Source organism: Hyla sarda, chromosome 3 (assembly GCF_029499605.1).
Source record: "Hyla sarda isolate aHylSar1 chromosome 3, aHylSar1.hap1, whole genome shotgun sequence".
Classification (NCBI taxonomy): domain Eukaryota; kingdom Metazoa; phylum Chordata; class Amphibia; order Anura; family Hylidae; genus Hyla; species Hyla sarda.
The window spans coordinates 373796895-373819271 of record NC_079191.1 but is presented as its reverse complement, the minus strand read 5'-3'; the positions used below and the strand labels follow the sequence as shown (position 1 = coordinate 373819271).

Sequence of the window (22377 nt, the reverse complement as noted above, 5' to 3'; positions counted from 1 at the left end):
TCTATGGAATCAAGGCTTATAGTAGTTTTACACCTCTGCTGACAATGTGTTTACATGTTGCATTTTTTGCTGTGTTTTTCACGTTTTTTTGTTGATCTTTTACTGCAATTGCACAAATCATGGTAAAAATGTTTTTTTATTTTTATGCCACAAAACCATAGCCAAAACTAAAAGCAGGGAGCCTCCAGACTTTTCATTAAAAAAAACACCTCAATTGTCATTATAGGTCTAATCACTTCCTCCTAATTGCAAAATTTCTCTATAAAAAAACACCTTAATTCAGACAACACATCAAAACTACACATACTGTGAACTGACCCCAATCCAGATAAATTCACCTGGCTGGACTCCAGCACTGGCAATCTAATTAGCTAAATGGTAGTGATAAGACTCCACCCTCTCTCCCTGTAAAGAGGATTCATGAGAAATGTAGGCAGTATTAGAAAATCATTTCAGAGTAAAGATAGAATTTACATTGCTTAAAAACCCATGCCTATTCTATATTATTCTTTAACAAAAGCTTAAAGGGGTACTCTGCCCCTAGACATCTTATCCCCTATCCAAAGGATAGAAGATAAGATGTCTGATCACATGGGTCCCGCCACTGGGGACCCCCACCATCTTATCTGCGGCACCGCAGACATCTGGTGCACGGAGCAAAGTTCGCTCCGTGCCGGATGACTGGCAATGCAGGACGGAGGCTTGTGAAGTCGCGGTAACTCCCTGCTCGTGACAACACGGCCACGCCCCCTCAATTCAAGTCTATGGGAGGGGGTGTGGTATCTGCCATGCCCCCTCCCATAGACTTGCATTGAGGGGGCGTGGCTGTGTCGAGGGGGTCCCCAGTGGCGGGAATCCCGCGATCAGGCATTTCTATCCAAAGCATGGGGATAAGATGTCTAGGGGTGGAGTAACCCTTTAAGCTGCTATATATGAACAAAAAGGGCAAAGGCTATAATTGTCTTGGGCTATACAATGTCACTTTAGATAAAATAGACTAAGCAACAGACATTTCATTGGCCAGTCCCTCAGAGAACACATCAGGCAAAGGCTGTGCAGTGTTCCTGGCCTACAAGGGAGGTACAATATATCTGCTCACTATAACAGTAATAGTTTAAAATGAGCTATAAGTGGGGAAAAAACCCTGAGTCAATTCATTGTTATGACGCAAAGCCCCGAGATGAACCCTTGCAAAAACGAGTCAATATTACGTACATGTGACATTTCCATGTGATGAGCTTTATTATACTGCCGTGAAGGCTGAACTATTATTTCATGAAAAATAGGTAGGCTTCCCAGCTTTATGAAATAGCCACAATCTGCAATCCTGTTTAACTCTGTAGTGAACTCTTCTGCTTCCCCAAGGTAATATAAGGCAAGAAATGGTTGTGCTATGTTTAGCTTAATTAAGTATCCATAAAAGGTAACAATCTGAATGCTGAAAAAAGAAAAAACTCGAATACTTCCCATATGCAAAGCAAATACAGCAAGTGACAACCGAAAAGATTCCCACGACCGGTCTGCAGTATTCTGCATGTACAGATGTAGCAGAGCTGAAGTTATCATCTTCACTCTTTGGGGGCTACATCCTTAGTCCATTCTGACAACTATGTGTGTTAAGTAGTGCAGTAGGATTAACTGCAGTCCTATGAAAAACCCTACAAAACACATGTAATTGTGCACACTGGCAGATACATTTTGGCTACCACTGAAAAATTTAGCTCCACATTTGCTTTTACAATATTAACTAGTTGTGAAATTTGTGGTCATATGTTTTCATTTACTCTGGTATTTACAATTTACTCTTCATTTTACTGGTATTTACTATTTACTCGTAATTTCTCCAGTATGTATTATTTTATTTGCTGAGGGGGGGGGGGGGGGGGGGGGTGTCCAACCAACAGCATATGGCAGTTAAGTGTGAGAGGAGCTATGATTGGATGAAGCTGGACACACGCCCCTCAGCACTCCAGGCTGCACTTTCTGTGTTTGGGCTTCGGTCCAAAGTCTATTGTCACGATGCCGGCTGGCAGGAGGTGGATCCTCTGTGCCAGAGAGGGATTGGCGTGCACCGTGCTAGTGGACCGGTTCTAAGTCACTACTGGTATTCACCAGAGCCCGCCGCAAAGCGGGATGGTCTTGCTGCGGCGGTAGTGACCAGGTCGTATCCACTAGCAACGGCTCAACCTCTCTGACTGCTGAAGATAGGCGCGGTACAAGGGAGTAGACAGAAGCAAGGTCGGACGTAGCAGAAGGTCGGGGTAGGCAGCAAGGATCGTAGTCAGGGGCAACGGCAGGAGGTCTGGAACACAGGCTAGGAACATACAAGGGAACGCTTTCACTGGCACAATGGCAACAAGATCCGGCGAAGGAGTGCAGGGGAAGTGAGGTATACATAGGGAGTGCACAGGTGAACACACTGATTAGAACCACTGCGCCAATCAGCGGCGCAGTGGCCCTTTAAATCGCAGAGACCCGGCGCGCGCGCGCCCTAGGGAGCGGGGCCGCGCGCGCCGGGACAGGACCGACGGAGAGCGAGTCAGGTACGGGAGCCGGGGTGCGCATCGCGAGCGGGCGCCACCCGCATCGCGAATCGCATCCCGGCTGGAGGCGGAATCGCAGCGCACCCGGTCAGTGGATCTGACCGGGGCGCTGCGGGAGCGAGAGTGTAGCGAGCGCTCCGGGGAGGAGCGGGGACCCGGAGCGCTCGGCGTAACAGTACCCCCCCCCCCTTGGGTCTCCCCCTCTTCTTGGAGCCTGAGAACCTGAGGACCAGATTTTTATCTAGGATATTGTCCTCAGGTTCCCAGGATCTCTCTTCAGGACCACAGCCCTCCCAGTCAACCAAAAAGAAGGTTTTTCCTCTGACCTTTTTGGAGGCCAGTATCTCCTTTACAGGAAAGGTGTCTGAAGAACCGGAGACAGGAGTGGGAGAGATAAGTTTAGGAGAGAAACGGTTGATGATGAGTGGTTTAAGAAGAGAAACGTGAAAGGCATTAGGAATACGAAGAGAAGGAGGGAGAAGAAGTTTATAAGAGACAGGATTAATCTGGCACAAAATTTTGAAAGGACCAAGATAGCCTGGTCCCAATTTGTAGCTGGGAACACGGAAGCGGACATATTTAGCGGAGAGCCATACCTTGTCTCCGGGAGAAAAAATGGGGGGAGCTCTTCTTTTCTTATCAGCAAACTTCTTCATGCGTGATGAAGCCTGTAAGAGAGAATTTTGGGTCTCTTTCCATATGGTGGAAAGATCACGAGTTATTTCATCCACAGCGGGTACACCAGAGGGCAAGGGAGTAGGGAGGGGGGGAAGAGGGTGACGGCCGTACACCACGAAAAATGGGGATTTGGAAGAAGATTCAGAAACTCTGAAGTTATACGAGAATTCGGCCCATGGCAGAAGATCTGCCCAGTCATCCTGGCGGGAGGAAACAAAATGCCGTAAATAATCACCCAGGACCTGATTAATTCTTTCTACTTGCCCATTGGATTGAGGATGATAAGCAGAAGAAAAGTTTAATTTAATCTTGAGTTGTTTACAGAGAGCCCTCCAGAATTTAGACACGAATTGGACGCCTCTATCCGAGACGATCTGCGTGGGCAACCCGTGAAGACGAAAAATGTGTACAAAAAATTGTTTTGCCAACTGAGGCGCAGAAGGAAGACCAGGAAGAGGGATGAAATGTGCCATCTTGGAGAATCGATCAACGATCACCCAAACAACAGTGTTACCACGGGATGAGGGTAAGTCTGTAATGAAGTCCATACCAATCAGAGACCAAGGCTGTTCGGGAACAGGCAGAGGATGAAGAAGACCAGCGGGCTTCTGGCGAGGAGTCTTATCCCGGGCACAGACAGTGCAGGCTCGCACAAAATCCACAACATCCGTCTCCAGAGTCGGCCACCAATAGAAACGAGAGATGAGTTGCACGGATTTCTTGATGCCCGCATGACCTGCGAGATGGGAGGAGTGACCCCATTTGAGGATTCCGAGGCGTTGGCGTGGAGAGACGAAGGTCTTCCCTGGAGGAGTTTGCCTGATGGAGGCTGGAGAAGTGGAGATCAGGCAGTCAGGAGGAATGATGTGTTGCGGAGAGAGCTCTACTTCCGAGGCATCCGAGGAACGAGAGAGAGCATTGGCCCTAATGTTCTTATCGGCAGGCCGAAAGTGAATTTCAAAATCAAATCGGGCAAAGAACAGAGACCACCTGGCCTGGCGAGGATTCAGCCGTTGGGCAGACTGGAGATAGGAGAGGTTCTTGTGATCGGTGTAAATAATAACTGGAAATCTTGATCCCTCCAGCAGATGCCTCCATTCCTCAAGTGCTAATTTAATGGCTAGTAGCTCTCGATCCCCGATGGAGTAGTTCCTCTCCGCCGGAGAGAAGGTCTTAGAAAAAAAAACACAAGTAACAGCATGCCCGGAAGAATTTTTTTGTAGAAGGACCGCTCCAGCTCCTACTGAGGAGGCATCAACCTCCAATAGGAAGGGTTTAGATGGGTCAGGTCTGGAGAGCACGGGAGCTGAAGAAAAGGCAGACTTGAGCTGTTTAAAGGCGTCTTCCGCTTGAGGAGGCCATGACTTAGGATTGGCATTCTTTTTGGTTAAAGCCACGATAGGAGCCACAATGGTGGAAAAATGTGGAATAAATTGTCTGTAATAATTGGCGAACCCCAAAAAACGTTGGATAGCACGGAGTCCGGAGGGGCGTGGCCAATCTAAGACGGCAGAGAGTTTGTCTGGATCCATTTGTAGTCCCTGGCCAGAGACCAAGTATCCTAGGAAAGGAAGAGATTGACATTCAAACAGACATTTCTCCATTTTGGCATAAAGTTGATTGTCACGAAGTCTCTGAAGAACCATGCGGACATGCTGGCGGTGTTCTTCTAGGTTGGCAGAAAAAATCAGGATATCGTCCAGATACACAACAACACAGGAATATAAGAGATCACGAAAAATTTCATTAACAAAGTCTTGGAAGACGGCAGGGGCGTTGCACAGGCCAAAGGGCATGACCAGATACTCAAAGTGTCCATCTCTAGTGTTAAATGCCATTTTCCATTCATCCCCCTCTCTGATGCGGATGAGATTATAAGCACCTCTTAAGTCCAGTTTGGTAAAGATGTGGGCACCTTGGAGGCGATCAAAGAGTTCAGAGATGAGAGGTAGAGGGTAGCGGTTCTTTACCGTGATTTTATTAAGACCGCGGTAGTCAATGCAAGGACGTAGGGAGCCATCTTTTTTGGACACAAAGAAAAATCCGGCTCCGGCAGGAGAGGAGGATTTGCGGATAAAGCCCTTTTTTAAATTTTCCTGGATGTACTCAGACATAGCAAGAGTCTCTGGGGCAGAGAGAGGATAAATTCTGCCCCGGGGTGGAGTAGTGCCCGGGAGGAGGTCAATAGGACAGTCATAAGGCCTGTGAGGAGGTAGAGTCTCAGCTTGTTTTTTGCAAAAAACATCCGCAAAGTCCATATAGGCCTTAGGGAGACCGGTTACAGGGGGAACCACAGGGTCACGGCAAGGAGTACTGGTAACCGGTTTAAGGCAGTCCTTGAAACAAGAGGGACCCCAACTCTTGATCTCCCCTGTGGACCAATCCAGGGTTGGGGAATGGTGTTGAAGCCAGGGTAGTCCAAGGAGAATTTCGGAAGTGCAATTGGAGAGGACCAAAAACTCAATTTTTTCGTGGTGAGGTCCGATGCACATTAGGAGGGGTTCTGTGCGGTAACGCACGGCACAGTCCAATCTTTCATTGTTAACGCAATTGATGTAGAGAGGTCTGGCGAGACTGGTCACTGGGATGTTGAACCTGTTGATGAGAGAGGCCAAAATAAAGTTTCCTGCAGATCCGGAGTCCAAGAAGGCCTTAGTGGAGAAGGAGAAGGTAGAGGCAGATATCCGCACAGGCACAGTAAGACATGGAGAAGCAGAGTTGACATCAAGGACTGTTTCACCTCTGTGCGGAGTCAGCGTACGTCTTTCCAGGCGGGGAGGACGGATAGGGCAATCCTTCAGGAAGTGTTCGGTACCGGCACAGTACAGGCAGAGATTCTCCATGCGGCGTCGTGTCCTCTCTTGAGGTGTCAGGCGAGACCGGTCAACTTGCATAGCCTCCACGGCGGGAGGCACAGGAACGGATTGCAGAGGACCAGAGGAGAGAGGAGCCGGGGAGAAAAAACGCCTCGTGCGAACAAAGTCCATATCCTGGCGGAGCTCCCGACGCCTTTCGGAAAAACGCATGTCAATGCGAGTGGCTAGATGAATGAGTTCATGTAGGTTAGCAGGAATTTCTCGTGCGGCCAGAACATCTTTAATGTTGCTGGATAGGCCTTTTTTAAAGGTCGCGCAGAGGGCCTCATTATTCCAGGAAAGTTCTGAAGCAAGAGTACGGAATTGCACGGCGTACTCGCCAACGGAAGAATTACCCTGGACCAGGTTCAGCAGGGCAGTCTCAGCAGAAGAGGCTCGGGCAGGTTCCTCAAAGACACTTCGAATTTCCGAGAAGAAGGAGTGTACAGAGGCAGTGACGGGGTCATTGCGGTCCCAGAGCGGTGTGGCCCATGACAGAGCTTTTCCAGACAGAAGGCTGACTACGAAAGCCACCTTAGACCTTTCAGTAGGAAACTGGTCCGACATCATCTCCAAGTGCAGGGAACATTGTGAAAGAAAGCCACGGCAAAACTTAGAGTCCCCATCAAATTTATCCGGCAAGGATAGTCGTAGGCCTGAGGCGGCCACTCGCTGCGGAGGAGGTGCAGGAGCTGGCGGAGGAGATGATTGCTGAAGCTGTGGTAGTAGCTGCTGTAGCATCACGGTCAGTTGAGACAGCTGGTGGCCTTGTTGCGCTATCTGTTGTGACTGCTGGGCGACCACCGTGGTGAGGTCGGCGACAACTGGCAGAGGAACTTCAGCGGGATCCATGGCCGGATCTACTGTCACGATGCCGGCTGGCAGGAGGTGGATCCTCTGTGCCAGAGAGGGATTGGCGTGGACCGTGCTAGTGGACCGGTTCTAAGTCACTACTGGTATTCACCAGAGCCCGCCGCAAAGCGGGATGGTCTTGCTGCGGCGGTAGTGACCAGGTCGTATCCACTAGCAACGGCTCAACCTCTCTGACTGCTGAAGATAGGCGCGGTACAAGGGAGTAGACAGAAGCAAGGTCGGACGTAGCAGAAGGTCGGGGCAGGCAGCAAGGATCGTAGTCAGGGGCAACGGCAGGAGGTCTGGAACACAGGCTAGGAACATACAAGGGAACGCTTTCACTGGCACAATGGCAACAAGATCCGGCGAGGGAGTGCAGGGGAAGTGAGGTATACATAGGGAGTGCACAGGTGAACACACTGATTAGAACCACTGCGCCAATCAGCGGCGCAGTGGCCCTTTAAATCGCAGAGACCCGGCGCGCGCGCCCTAGGGAGCGGGGCCGCGCGCGCTGGGACAGGACCGACGGAGAGCGAGTCAGGTACGGGAGCCGGGGTGCGCATCGCGAGCGGGCGCCACCCGCATCGCGAATCGCATCCCGGCTGGAGGCGGAATCGCAGCGCACCCGGTCAGTGGATCTGACCGGGGCGCTGCGGGAGCGAGAGTGTAGCGAGCGCTCCGGGGAGGAGCGGGGACCCGGAGCGCTCGGCGTAACATCTATGCATGAGATGGGGGAAAATGTGCTCTTGAGCTTTTTTAAACAAAAATAAAACATAGACAACTTAATTTAAAAAAAAAATATATATTAGAAATATTTTTTATTTACCATAAGGAGTGCTATAGCAAAAATTTGTTTTAATGAGAGTGACCATTTAAAAACCAATCTACTGATCCCTTTAGGCAGCCATTGAAGGCTAAGAGAAGACTGACTATAGTGAAGTGTTCCTAAGAATGTCCAGAAACTCTTATGTACATGAATGAGGGATAATGGCAGCTGTTTTTCTAAATGGCATGTCACAAAGAAAACTCTTCTCTAAATATACACATGACCAGTGATCAGCTGATCGCCATGGGTCCGGCTTCTCAGCTCTGGTCTGGCCTTTCCAGTGCCATGGACAGGTCTAAAAGCATTATCCTGTACTGGAAAATAAGCTTCATTTATCTGGTTTGGGGTACGGTATTTTTACAGCAATCACATGAATTCCCCAAAGTTCCAATAAATGAGACAGTTGTTAAAAATTCTGCAACACAATCTGCAAAGTATGAATTCACCCTAACACATGTTTCTTTAAAGGGAATATACTAGCTCTATATCATGCCCTAAGCTGCAGAAATGCAGAGGAATAGGAGTAGGAGACGGAAGCTGGAATCGCGCTGTCATCAAAATGGGACAAATCCAAAATATCAGGTAAGATACTTTATTAAAAGTACACGGAACGCATTTCAAAACACTCAGGTTTTTTCATGCTGACAAGCACGCCTGATGAAAAAACCTGAGTGTTTTGAAACGCGTTGCGTGTATTTTTAATAAAGTATCTTACCTGACATTTTGGATTTGTCCCGTTTTGATGACAGCGCGATTCCAGCTTCCGTCTCCTACTCCTTTTCCGCTGCATATTATCACGTACGCTAGTCGGCGTGGAAAGCCACTGCAGTCTCAGTGTATCATACTCTTGTGAGCGTTGTGCCTTTTCAGCACAACCCAACCAGGAGAGCGAGTCTCCATTACCTGTACCCTTCACCGCCAACTCTCATTGATTCCACACAGGGAGCGCTCCGTGTTCTTTTCTGTTAAGCTGCAGAAATGGGCGTATAGCTTACGGGAAGATAAAGCAACCAATACCTGTCTCTTAGCTGATCGCTGTTATAAAATCAAGTTTTACTTCCAAGCTCAAGTGTCATAGAGGCCATACTGAGCTGCCACATGCATGCCTCCTCTTTCCTTCACCCTTCCCTGTCCTTTATGATTGACGTACACTGCTCAGTGCTGAAAGCAATACCTTGTACATCAAGTATACAGGGTGGGGCAGAGAGGAGGCGTGCATGCTCAGCCCGGCCTCTATAACACTTGAGCTTGGAAGGAAAACATGATTTTTAACTCTGCAAATAGCTACCAGCTAAGAGACAGGCATCATTTGTTTCATCAGCTATCTGCCCAAGTCTGCAGCTCTGAGCATGGTGTAGAGCCGACGGATTGCTTGTAATAAGTGATCCCTTTATAATGTATGCAATGATGAATTTAATGCACAGTAGCCCATGACCTATAGTGTATTTTATTCTATTTTAAACAGAAAACAAAGGTCCTCTGTCCAGGAACTGTTGTTGTACAGAACGTCAATATGTTCCAAAGAATAGTTATATATTATATGTATATAGTATATTATAAGCATTAAACTGTATTAAAATAAACCCAACCTATACATATAAAGGAATTTCCCATATGGGAGACCAAATGCTGTCCTGGTTGGATTAAAACTTAGGAACATGGTGTAGTAATAATAATAATAATAATAATAATAATAATAAAAAAGTGTGTTTTAAAAATAGCTAGTTCTCTGAGTCTAGTGATATATAGAAATCCTTATATTTTTAAAAGCAAAATTGGGTAAAGAAATTATTTAGAGTAGTCATAACAATGTACTTGGAACATCACTTACAGCCAAATGGAGCAGGCAATTGTACTGTACAGCATACAAAGAATCTCCAGTTTGCAGACAATTGAGTAAATACAAGTCTTGGTAAGGAGACTAGAGGCAAGGAAAGAGAGCTAGAGACTGCTGGATGTTGGGGAAGATGCCATTTCCCTTTTTTTTTTATCATGGTTAATAATCCTAAATATATATCTAGTTAGTAATAATAAGTGCTTAAAAGAGGATTAGAAAAATATGTCTGCTTGCGATGTACAGCTCCACGTGTCCAGAAGTTCAGCTCTTTATGAAGTGCATGAAGCTGTAACATCTTATACAAAATAAATTCAGGTGTAAGGTTGGAAGCCACCAACCACTATTTCTAATCCTGGACAGCCCTTTAACTACGTAATTGTATTACAAAGTAAAGGGAAATACTGTACAACAGTGATCCTGTTTGTCAGCTTAAAAAACTGCATGCTGCATTACTGTGAGTCAAACAAAAGCTAGCTCACCTTTATAGAACTATGCATTTTCACAGCACTTTCTAAATAAAGCAAATAGGGGGGGGGGGGGGGTTTATGAATAGTTGTGTGTAGTAGAAGGCCTTTTCCTGCCAGTTTTTTTTTTACAGTGATGCACCATAGTAATGTAAAGTCACATGGGCTTTAAATGGATTTTCCAGCAACAGAAACAACCAGTGTACAGTGTCAAAATGTATAATAAAACAAGTAACTAATATAGTGTTATTATCCTTAAATGCACAGACCATCTGTTTCAGCCGTAGTTTCTTCATGTAAGCTGTGACGTTGTGTCACAGGCTGAGAAGCAGCTCCATACCTCCTTCCCCTAGTGTCTATTCTCACAGTAGTGTCTATAACTGTCATCAGGCAGGAGAGGCATGGACCTGCATGGCTTTTATACCAAATGACAACTAAGAAATAGGCTTCATGCTGCCTTATCTTATTACCCATGAAGCTAATGAGCAGTAAATCAAGCCCGCTTCATTACATAACTGCATCCAGGGCTGGCCCTGCCTATAGGCAAAATAGGCAGCCACCTTGAGCACCCTCTTGATGGGGGCACCGCTCTGCCTGCCACAAGAAAGTTAGACAATCAGCATCCAAATCACTCACCAGCAGCATGAGGAAGAGGTTTGTTAAAGTGTGTCACCCCAATAGTAAGCTAATGACACGAGGAGGCAGCTTGTTACAGTGTGTCACCCCAGTATTAAGGTAGGGCGGGCCAATGGGTGGAGTCAAGGGGGTGGCAAAATTAGCTTTTGCCTAAGGTGACAAAAATCCTTGTACCAGCCCTGACTGCATCCTATGCTGACACTACAGAAAGGAGGGACGAAGATGCTGCCCAGGCTGTAACTTGACATCACAGCTTACAGGAAGAAACCACAGCTGAAACGAGTAATCTGTTTCCTTTGGGCAATAACATTATATTAGTAAGCTGCTTAATTATGTATTTTGACATCCTGCATACCTTGTTTCTGTCACCAGACAACTCCTTTTATAACTTTGACGCATTTTCAGACTTATCTGAGAACGCTTCACGGCAGCATTTCATTTGGGCTGTGTGTGGAAGATTTTCTAAGCGTGGTGGCTGTTTGTGTGAGATGCGTCTCTTTAGACAGGATTGTGCTCAGTAATTGCGACACATTCTAAATCCCTTACCGCTGCAAAAAATCAGTCTGCGACAAACACCTGCAAGAAAACTCTTCCAAATCCTTTAATACATTCCCCACACAGTCCATAATACTGTATACATGAATACATGAAAGGGAAATGTGTATAGTAAAGAAGTACAGAATCTTCTGAAACACCTTGTTAGCTAAGACAATTTCAAGAGGACCAGTCTTTGACTATGTCTCTATGAACAATTTTACACTTTTACTATTAAAGAGTATGGACTTTTCTTTGCTCAGCCTTAGCATCTGGATTATTCCTCCTTCTTTTACTGTACGCTGCCAAGTTCAACAACCACTTTGCTAGTCAGTAACATGAACTTAATGAAAAAATTCTCCCTCCTCCTAATAACCACTAGGCTCTTATGCTTTTCTGTGTGGGTTTTATCAACTAGAATGTATTGTCCTTTATTCAGGGTGAGAGTAAATGTTATAGATGGTTGGTGTTCATGGTAATGAAAGAAAATGTGGATCACCTTAACAACATTTTCCAACAGGACAAGGAATTATATATAGTGAATTCATCTCTACTCTCTGATTGATCTATGTAGTTAGCCAATAACTAGACAACATCTACACCTGTCTTCCTGACCTGTCAGGTGGATGCCACCTAGCATTTCTGCTCCGGGCCCACTACTCAGGTTTAAATGTACAATTTGTTGTATTGTGTGATAGGTATTAACCTGTCTGTGCAGGAGGATGCCATAAGGATCACATGCTTGCTTTAGTCTGCTAGACTGAGAGGAGTTAGTGAGTGTCTAGTGAGGAGGAGAAGAAAGTGGATGTCACCCTCTACTGTGGACCTGTATCTCCCCACATGAGGACAGGCCTAAGAAAATCCAGGTGCTGCACTTCATTATTACAGAGCTACAGCACCCTTTACAGGATCCCGCCAACCAGGCCGTCCAGCAAGTCAGAAGCAAGTCTGCAGTGGGGAGAAGAGCCAAGAGAGCCCACGGACCTCATTACCCAAGAAGAGGATAACAGGAGACAGAAAGCCTCAGCCAACTCCGGTCCATAAATCTACAGTTTTCACCAAGTTGTAAGCCCTAATTCTGGATACCTATGTGAAGAGTAGAGTCAGTGTCTGTCAGCTCCCAAGTCTCCAAAAGTTAATCAACCCAAATCCAGAACAGCATAAGCAAAATTCAGCAAGCAAGAATCCAGTTAATTAGCAAGGACTACAAGTCACATAGCGCCCTGAAGCAACTGTGATCCCTGCAGCAAACTCTAGTGAACTTTGTACTAATGTTTAACTTTTCCTGTATATTTTTGCAAATTCCTGGGTAAAAAATGTGTAGTTTCCGTAACCCTGAATCTGTGTTCTTTATTACCCGAGCGCTTTGCCCAGGAAGCTACTACCCTTGGAGTGTAGAGGTCAATTCTACCCTTGTGTAACAAACTGTAATTTGTTATTGTCACACCATACACGTTCTAAAATAAGCCATCTTAGCCTGTCCTTCCACACAACAAAAAATAACCTTTAAAGTGGTGTGTACATAAGCCCATGGTTAGATAAATCTTCTCATTGGGATTCTGGGCATACCATTTTTATCTCCAGAGTCCATTCCAGAGCCATAAACTACAACTCCCAGCCCTAGAGATCCTAGTATTTTCATTGATTTCAATCTGCCACTTGTAATGCTTTATTATAACAATGGTAGCACTGCTTGGAAACTTAACACTTACTAAGAGTTCTTCCCACAGTTTACAGTTGTGGGGTCCAAACCACTCGATATTTTGTGATCAGTTGTGTTTGCTATCCTTCTAACAAAAAGATTTAAAATAACTACAATTATCAATGCTATATTTCCAGGGGTTGTATATTCTGAATCACAATGAACAAGCCATTAAACTATAGCACTGACAATTAATATGTTTTTCACAATATACTATTTTTTTTCCATTATTATTATTGTTATTTATTAGTATATATTCTAAAACTTCAGGAAAAGGTGTGTTAGATAGGACTGATATCTCATAGGCCTGTCCCTGACAATGTCGTTGATCTTATAGTACTTACAATATGCTTAGATGCACCATATGTGTAGCTGGTTCACCAAATGAACACATAGTTAGTGACTATTGTAAATATGAGGCATCCTGTAACCTGTAAATCAAGTTTTATGAGTGGAGAAAACACCTAGAAGCTAAAAACCTGCACTCCCTCTCTGTAAACAACCACATAGCAAAGTATAAATCCTTGTGCATTACATTATAAGCAGGCCTTTATATTACGTGTGTATTAGGGGAGTGTGAATGTAAATTTGCTTTTTCAAACTTTATTTTAGGACAGGAATGGTTAAAAGAACAAAACAAACCTTTGCTTGTGCTGCACCAGTTCTCTGGAATGCGACACTCCAATCTCTCAGACTTATACCCAACATCCACAGTATTAAAGGGGTACTCCACTGGTCAGCGTTTGGAACATTTAGTGCCGAACACAGTGTGGGCACTGCGGGGGTTGGCCACAACCCTCAATGCAAGCATATGGGGGCGTGGCCTAAATGTCACTAGGGGGCATGGTCAACCCCTGCAGCGCACACACAATGTTCAGAGCTAAATGTTCTGAACGCTGGCCAGTGGAGTACCCCTTTAAAAGGGTTATTCTGGAATCAAAAAACAGACTTCATTTCTTTTAATGACTGCGCCCTGTCTATCTCAACTTAGGGTGTGGTATTACAACTTGAAAGAAATTGAAAGAAATTACCTCTGATCCAGTGTTAAGAACATTCTGTTCCGAATGCTGGGTTTGGGCTGCGGGGGTCGTAACATCACACCATGCCCCCTCAATGCAAGCCTGTGGGAGTGGGCATGGTGGCTGCCACGCCCCCTCCTATAGACTTGCATTGAGGAGGCATGGCTAGACATCAAAAGGGGGTGTGGACATGATATCACGATTCCCGCAGCCTGAACCTGGTGTTCAGAACAAAATGTTCGGAACGCTGATGCAGCGGAGTACCCCTTTAAACATGCCCTAAATAAACATCTCTTCAAGTAGACCTTTAACCTCCCCTAACTGGTCTCCCCTACTATCAATATGCCGCTCCATTATGATTAGACAGTGTCTCCCTATGCTCTATAGACATTGCTTGGTGACTTGTTCACCCTCCTTTATGTAACCTCCCCTATTTATAAAACATGACTGGACCACTGTATCAATAAAGCACTTTTTGCCTTTTATCTCAACCCTTTCCTCATAGTCTGGAAGGTGTCGGGAGCAGGGGGCTCACTCCTCCTGTTTAAATATTTGTTCAAATATCGTAATGTGTGATACCTGTCTTATTTGTACCACTAACATTTTTAAGTGGTGCACAATTTGTTGGTGCTATTTAAAGGGGTACTCCGCCCCTAGACATCTTATCCTGGGGGTCCAGCCGCTGGGACCCCTGCGATCTACTTGCTGCACCCGGCGTTCATTTAGAGCGCAGGGTGCAGCGTCGGAGGCTTTTGACGTCACGGCCACGCCTCTCTCGTGATGTCACGAGTGGGGTGTGGCCGTGACTTCACGAGCCTCCGCATTGCCAGTCATCTGGTACGGAGCGAAGTTAGCTCTGTGCACCTGATGTCTCGGGTGCCACAGCTGAGATCGCAGGGGTCCCCAGCAGCGGGACTCTCGCGATCAGACATCTTATCCCATATCCTTTGGATAGGAGATAAGATATCTAGGGGTGGAGTACCCCTTTAAGTAAATATAATTATTGGTATTATTATAGAACATTATATAAATGTTTTAGGCTCCTTATATACTTTGTGCTTAAATTTTGTATCATTTTAAAAATCTGTTTGCTTAAAATATATCAAACCGTTTTTGCTGTCATCCAGAGTCTGACTGGACTACTATAAGCTAACCAGAGGAGATGAGGTTGAGAGCTATGGAAATTAGCAATTTCCTTTTGGCCTCTATCTAGGGTCCTCTACCACCAAGGCCTGACCTTATCATGTAATACTAGGGTGGTGTATGTAATATTGTGCAGCTAAACAATTTTATCAGCAGCCAAAACATCAAAGAATTTCAAAACATAATAGGATATGAATCTTATAGCATATGATTAAAGACTTGGCTCTCCATATAAAGCTTTTAATTGAAATACAATTGCCGTAACCAATGTACTCATTCCCCATGAGGCTCCACAAGGGTACAGAGGGTACATAGTGCACAGAGTACTCAAAAGACATTCTTAGAATACAAACGCCAAAGCTTTGTTCCCGGAGGAGAAAGATTTCGGAATCCACAGTTTACCCTTTCCCATGACTATACATAATACACAGCATGGTACATTATGTGTCCATATGATTTTCATTAAATATAAATATTTATCCTTTTATTTCTCATGACTAAATAAAATATACACAATGTTTGCAAAACACTGATGTAGGGAGTGAAGGTTCATTTAGGTACAGTAGCTGCATGCACAGCAAATGCCAAGTATGTAACAAAATGACTCTTTACAAACTAGATAAAGGAAGCTGCAATGAATCAACACATAGTTGAAAAATAACAAGAAACAAACAGTTAAAGGGGTACTCCGCGGCTCAGCGTTTGGAACAAAATGTTCCGAATGCTTAGAGCCAGTATCGGGAGCTTGTGACGTCATAGCCCTGCCCCATGATGTCACGCCCCGTCCCTCAATGCAAGTCTATGGGAGGGGGCGTGACAGCCGCCACGCCCCCTCCCATACACTTGCATTGAGGGGGCGGGGCATGACATCATGAGGGGTGGGGCTATGACGTCACGAGCTCCCGACGCCGGCTCTAAGCATTTGTAACATTTTGTTCCAAACGTTGAGCAGCGGAGTACCCCTTTAAAGAACAGTGTTCTAAAAGTTTTTACAACTCAGAGTTTTATGAGACTTTTCTTTTAAAAGTCAATATAAAATATTTATATTTGACTTGGCTCTTTTACTTGTTTGTGGATTGGGTGTTTTCAGTTCATGACATTTTCTCACCGTGAAAACCTAACATTTAAACAATAATATAACTTTGTGCCATATACCAATACAAGCTTTCAATAGCAAATCTTTATTTGTTAACACATATCACAAATATTCTGTACATACTGCAGGCGCGGCACATAAAGTAAAACTTACCATAGGATGATGGTTCATTATCACACATCTCTCAAGAAACCGGATTTTCTTGCCCCATATGAAAAAATACAAAAACACAAATATTTTAGCTTTCTGATGATTAAGGGTTTCTTTTCTATTGCTGTCAACGATATTGTTATAAACAATTTTACAAACACTATATCATATATACACTAGATATAGTAAATACTGTTGCATTTTCACTGCAGGTCTATGCACAACATATATATATAGGGATTTATTATTTTGTGTGCAGGTCATGGGGTCAGATTTATTAAGACTGGTGAATATATTGTAGTAGCTCTTAACTCTTTACTTCTGCGGTAGATTTATCTACAATCCTATAAAAAATCACAAATCCTAATAAAATCATGATACATTGTGCCAAGTAACAAATCTCTGCTGCATTGATAAGCTCAGCTCTACAACATATACTCAGTCACATTGATCTGTACATGACTACTATCCTCCATTTCAATGTTTACCTCCCAGGGTTCTCCAGAATTCTAATATTCCATAGGACTAGGAATCAGAAGTTCTGCAGTATAAAGCAACGTCAGAGCATTTACTCATAGTGTGATGAAACTTGGATCACAGCCTACGTCTTAAAGGTGACAAAAACAAAAAAACACATCTAAACTATGTAGTGATATGATAGACCTTAAGAACAAGACTAAACATGGATTTTGCCAAGACTATACTGATGACTATGAACACCTTTTTTTGTTTGTTTTTATTATTATCCATTTGTTTCCTGAATGCAATATCAAAGGGTTGCTATACTTGTTAGAAATGTATCCCCTATTCAAAGGAGTGTCTGATAGCTGGGACCCCTGTGATCTCCTGTATGGGGTCCCATCTCTCATTTCTTCATGCAGAGTCCATCGCTTCCTGCCAGCACATATTACTACCATCCTTTGAGACGAACTGGTGCTGAAGAGAATTGACGGCCCACTCAGCCAATCACTGACCGAGATATGACCCATTCTCGGCTGGTGATTGGATGAGCAGACCATCAATTCTGTACAGCAAGAGCGTGTCTCTGAGGGTGGGGGCTGGAGCACGCTGTGGAGAAGGGAAGGATCCTTCATGAGGAGGTAAGAGAAGGGGCCCTGTACAGCAGTTAACAGCGGGATCCCAGGGGCCAGACCTCAAACAATCAGACACTTATCCCTTTATGCTTTAAATAGGGAATACACATTTTTATTCAGTGGAGTAACCCTTCAAGTAACTTTCCAAATAGTCTTTATAAAAAAATAAAAATTATATATATATATATATATATATATATATATATATATATATATAAAAGTTTGCATAGTATCAATGCTGTTGTCAGTTAAGAAATTTGACTTTTTAACAATCTGAACTGTCTGAACAATCTGAAAATGTTTTTATAGAATTCTAACATCACCTTCACATTCATACTCTTATGTTTTACTCTTTCTCTTTACCCTATATGAAAGGTAATTTATATACATGATACTGTAAATGCAATGACACAGAACATGCCTACTAGTACCATTCAAAATAACAACACATAACACAGACCCCAGAATCACTACCCACCATAACACAGACCCCAGAATCAGACCCCACCATAATACAGACCCCAGAATCAGACCCCACCATAATACAGACCCCAGAATCAGTCCCCACCATAATCCACATTGTTCTATTTTGAGACCTGGTACATGTGCCATTGCATACTTGCATAATATAATCCAACATTTTACCAGTCAATGTCACTGCCACTTTACAATTTTAGGCTGCATTCACACCACCTTTTTTGCAATACAGTTCCCGTATCAGGTTTTTGATGAAAAACAGATTCCTCAAAACCTGACTAAACTGAATCAAAATGTGTGTACAAATTTTAACCCGTATACGGTTAAAAACCGTATACAGTTTAAAAATGATGTCCGGTTGCATCCGTTTTTAAGTAAAAAACTTATACGTTTTAAACTTTTCACTCCGTTATGAATAAAGTTTCACTTGTTTGATTGAAATTCCAAGAAAAAAAACTGTGCAAAGTCAAAAACCGTATGGTGAAAACCGTATGGAACCTTACGCACATACAGTTCTGTACGGTTCCCATTGACTCCCATGTTAAAAAAAAAAAACTATACTGACAAAACCATACTGGATGCAAAACGGACACAACCTGATGCATCTTTTGGCATACGGTTTTCAATGGAGAGTCCATGCATATGGTTTTCAATACGGATCAATACGGTTTTCACATAGAAAACGTATACGGGAACTGTATTGCAAAAACGTGGTGTGAATGCACCCTTACCCTAGTACAGCTTTGATTATACTTGCATGTCTGTAACTGTTATATTATGTTAATTTTCAGTAAAGCTTAAAGAGTACCTCTCATGATTAAATTTTATAATCCACCCAGTTCATGATAAACCCCCTGCCTTTTTTTCTTTTTCTTTTTTTGTTTTCTACCTTGATATTGCTCTGTATTTTCTGCTCAGTCTCAGTCAGATTCACCGACTGGGAAGGGGCATTCCCCAGCAGGCGTAACATCATCTGAAGCCATACAGGGAAGAACTTTCTCCCTTACTCTGCTACACACAGCCCAGAGCAGTTCAGTGTGAGATGAGCTATGATTGGCTAAGGCTGCACACGCACCCCTCAACACTTCAGACTGCATGTCCTGATTCTGGACTTCTGCCAGGCCAGCAGGAGTGCAAAGTCTGGGCAAGAGATGGGGAAAATGTGCTCTGGACAAGTAGGGAGACACCTAGTGGCAGCTTTTTTAAACACAAATAAAACACAGATTTTTTTTATTTACCATAAGGAGTGCAATAGCAAAAAATAGTTTTAATTGCAGTGCACATTTAACGAAAATGATTGAATAATAACATTTTTTATCATTTAGCTGCTACTAAAGATAATAAAAATGGAATAGATAAAAATAAATCAGATGAGATGTCTTCCTTCTCTGTGTTAGAGATAGCAGCAGTGAAAGGTAAGGGTTTACACACCAGCTTAATGTATGGACAGACGGGAGAGATTTCTTTGAGGACAGCTCACACAGGTTGTAAGTAGGGAGGTAAACAAACCCAAGGCAATCTGCAGGGGAGGATCATATTTTCTGTGTACAATTGTACAGAGAAAGTTCATACAGCAGACTGCAGAGCCTGCATTAGATCAATGAAGCAAAATGCACATTGTTCTTTGTACCATAATTCAAAGCAAGAATAAAAAAAAAAGGCTTTTCAAAGGTGTCTATAGCAGTTTCAAGTAGCCAGAACTGCGGGCTGCAGGAGACAAAGACAGGATGTACAATCCTGCCACATTATGATTTATTCTATAACATTCAGCCGTTTCACAGACATCATATTTTTTAAAAGCCACAAGGAACAGGGCAAGTATTCCTTAGGTTTGGCCCTGCAGCTGTCAGCCCTAAGTGATGTAAATCTTGCTATACATAGAGACGCATCAAGCATCACTGGCTTACAACACTTTTCAGTCCAAGACAAATCTTGTATACTTTGGATAAATTACCAAAACACAGTCTCTAGCTGACTATGCTTTGGCCTTTGAAATTTAAATAGAGTTCATGCTTATGTAAGCACGTATATATCACCATGTCATTTAATAACTTTTCAATGTATCCATACCTCCAAGGAACAAATCGTGGTGTGATCCTAGCCTGACAGAGATTTTGCACTAACAAAATGTTCTCTGCTGCTTTTATTATAGATATGTGATCCTTTTCCTATCCTGTTAACTGATTAGTGTCCCTCACAGAGATCTTCATCTAACACCGCTATCTCTAAAATGGCTGCTGAAGCTATGTGCATAAGATTTTATAGTGACTTTGACATCATCCCTACATTGCCTCCTGATTGACTAGGAGAGTTGTTTAAAAAGCATGATGGGATTCCCTTAGATCATGTGATCCTTCATCTGTCTCCATTCTGCCATGTGGCTGATGATATTTCTGTCTCAAGTCCAAGTTCTACCTATACCAAACTTTTACCAATGTTCTGACCATACTCGAGTTATACAGGTTCAATTTGCTCATCTGTAGGGATTACACAGTTATTGAATTTAAACCCTTAACGACCACGGACGTAAATGTACGTCCTGGTTTGGCGGGACTTCTCGCAACAGAACGTACATTTACGTCCTGTGTATGACCGCGAGCATCGGAAGGGTGCTCGCGTCATACACGGCAGGTTCCGGCTGCTAGCAGCAGCCGGAGACACGCCCGTAATGGCCGACATCCGCGATCGCGCGGATGTCTGCCATTAACCCCTCTGATTTTTTTTTAAATAAACATATTTGGTATCGCCGCATGCGTAAATGTCCGAACTACCAAAATATAATGTCAATGATCCCGTACGGTAAACGTAAACAATTAAAAAAAGTCCATGCTGCTTTTTTGTCACATTTTATTAAAAAAATTAATTAAAAAAATTATCTAAAAGTTTTATATATGCAAATGTGGTATCTAAAAAAGTACAGATGACGGCGCAAAAAATTAGCCCTCATACCACCCTAAAAGTTATAGGTGGTCAAAATAGGGCGATTATAGATTTTAAAAAAGTTTTAGATTTTTTTTAGCGGTACAAAAATATAAAAGTATCTAGCCATGGGTGTCATTTTAATCGTATTGACCCACAGAATAAAGAACACATGTTATTTTTACCGTAAAGTGTACAGTGTGAAAACAAAACCCGCCAAAATGTGCACAATTTTGGTTTTCATTTAAATTTTCTCCGGGGGTTCGCTGTACATTTTATGGTAAAATGAGAGGTTTCATTACAAAGTACAATTGGTCACACAAAAAACAAGCCCTTATATGGGTCTGTAGATGGAAATATAAAAGAGTTATGGATTTTAGAAGGCGAGGAGGAAAAAACGAAAATGCAAAAATAAAATTGTCCTGGTCCTTAAGGTGAAAATGGGCTTGGTCATTATGGGGTTAAATACTTTCAAAAATCAATAAAATAAATCTAATGGTAAAAAATCCCTTTGATGGGATGAGAAAAATGTAACAGTACTATCACTACCACAAATAAAGATTTCTTCAAGGCATAGACAAAAACCAAAAAATACTTGAAGTGCCTAAAATTTTACTTTTATTCTAAGTTACAGTAAAAAACCACCACAATGTAGTACCAACACCAATAAAAACAAGCTCCCAATAGATCAGTCAATATAATATATACAAATGGTAAATATGCAATCAAAATGTAGAAAGGTCTGCAAACACAATTTATTGAGAGTGATCATTGGTGATAAAAATAATCAAGGCAGCCTAACATACTAAAAGTACATAAAAAACAGAGTTTAACTCATGTAGGCTCCCTCCCCTCCAACACATTTCTGTCAATACTGAAATTCAAATAAAAGCATGACATCATTAGGGGAGTGAAAATACAGGGGGGGAACATGAGCCAAATTATTGGAGATCCCACTTAGTACTGGGATATCCAGGCAAGTATTTTTTTAGTTTTTAAAAATCCCTTTGCAATATACACATTTTTTACAATGAATATAAGAGGCAAATAATAAAGATAACTGATGGTATTAGCCCCCTAAATATAACAGCCAGTACAATCCAAGTCAGCATCACCTATGATAACTTATGGATGCTTATGGATCTATCCCCCTCTCTTGCACCTTAAGAAAATAATACTTATTCTGCAAAAAACAAGGTCTCATACAGCTACACTGACCTAAACATTTATGAATGAAACAAGGGAACGTAAAAAAAAGGCCCAAATTGTCTTGATCCAAAATGGGGTTAAATATAGTGTTGCTCGCGAATATTCGCAATACGAATTTTATTCGCAAATATTGCATATTCGCGAATTCGCGAAAATAGCACTATATATTCGTAATGACGAATATTCTTTTTTTTTTTTCACAGTACACATCACAGTGATCATCCCTCTCTGCTTCCAGCTTGTGTGGTGTAAAGAAGGCTGTAATACTACTGTGTGAGACTGGCGTGCGAATTTTCGCATATGCGAAAATTTGCATATGCTCATTTTCACATATGCGAAAATT

The 22377-nt window shown here is 43.0% G+C and overlaps 1 protein-coding gene across 2 annotated transcripts in view; it reads right to left on the bottom strand.

Moving 5' to 3' along the window:
* Positions 1-22377, bottom strand: part of PLCB1 (phospholipase C beta 1) — a 750135-nt gene that overhangs the window by 3722 nt on the left and 724036 nt on the right. The window lies entirely within an intron of this gene.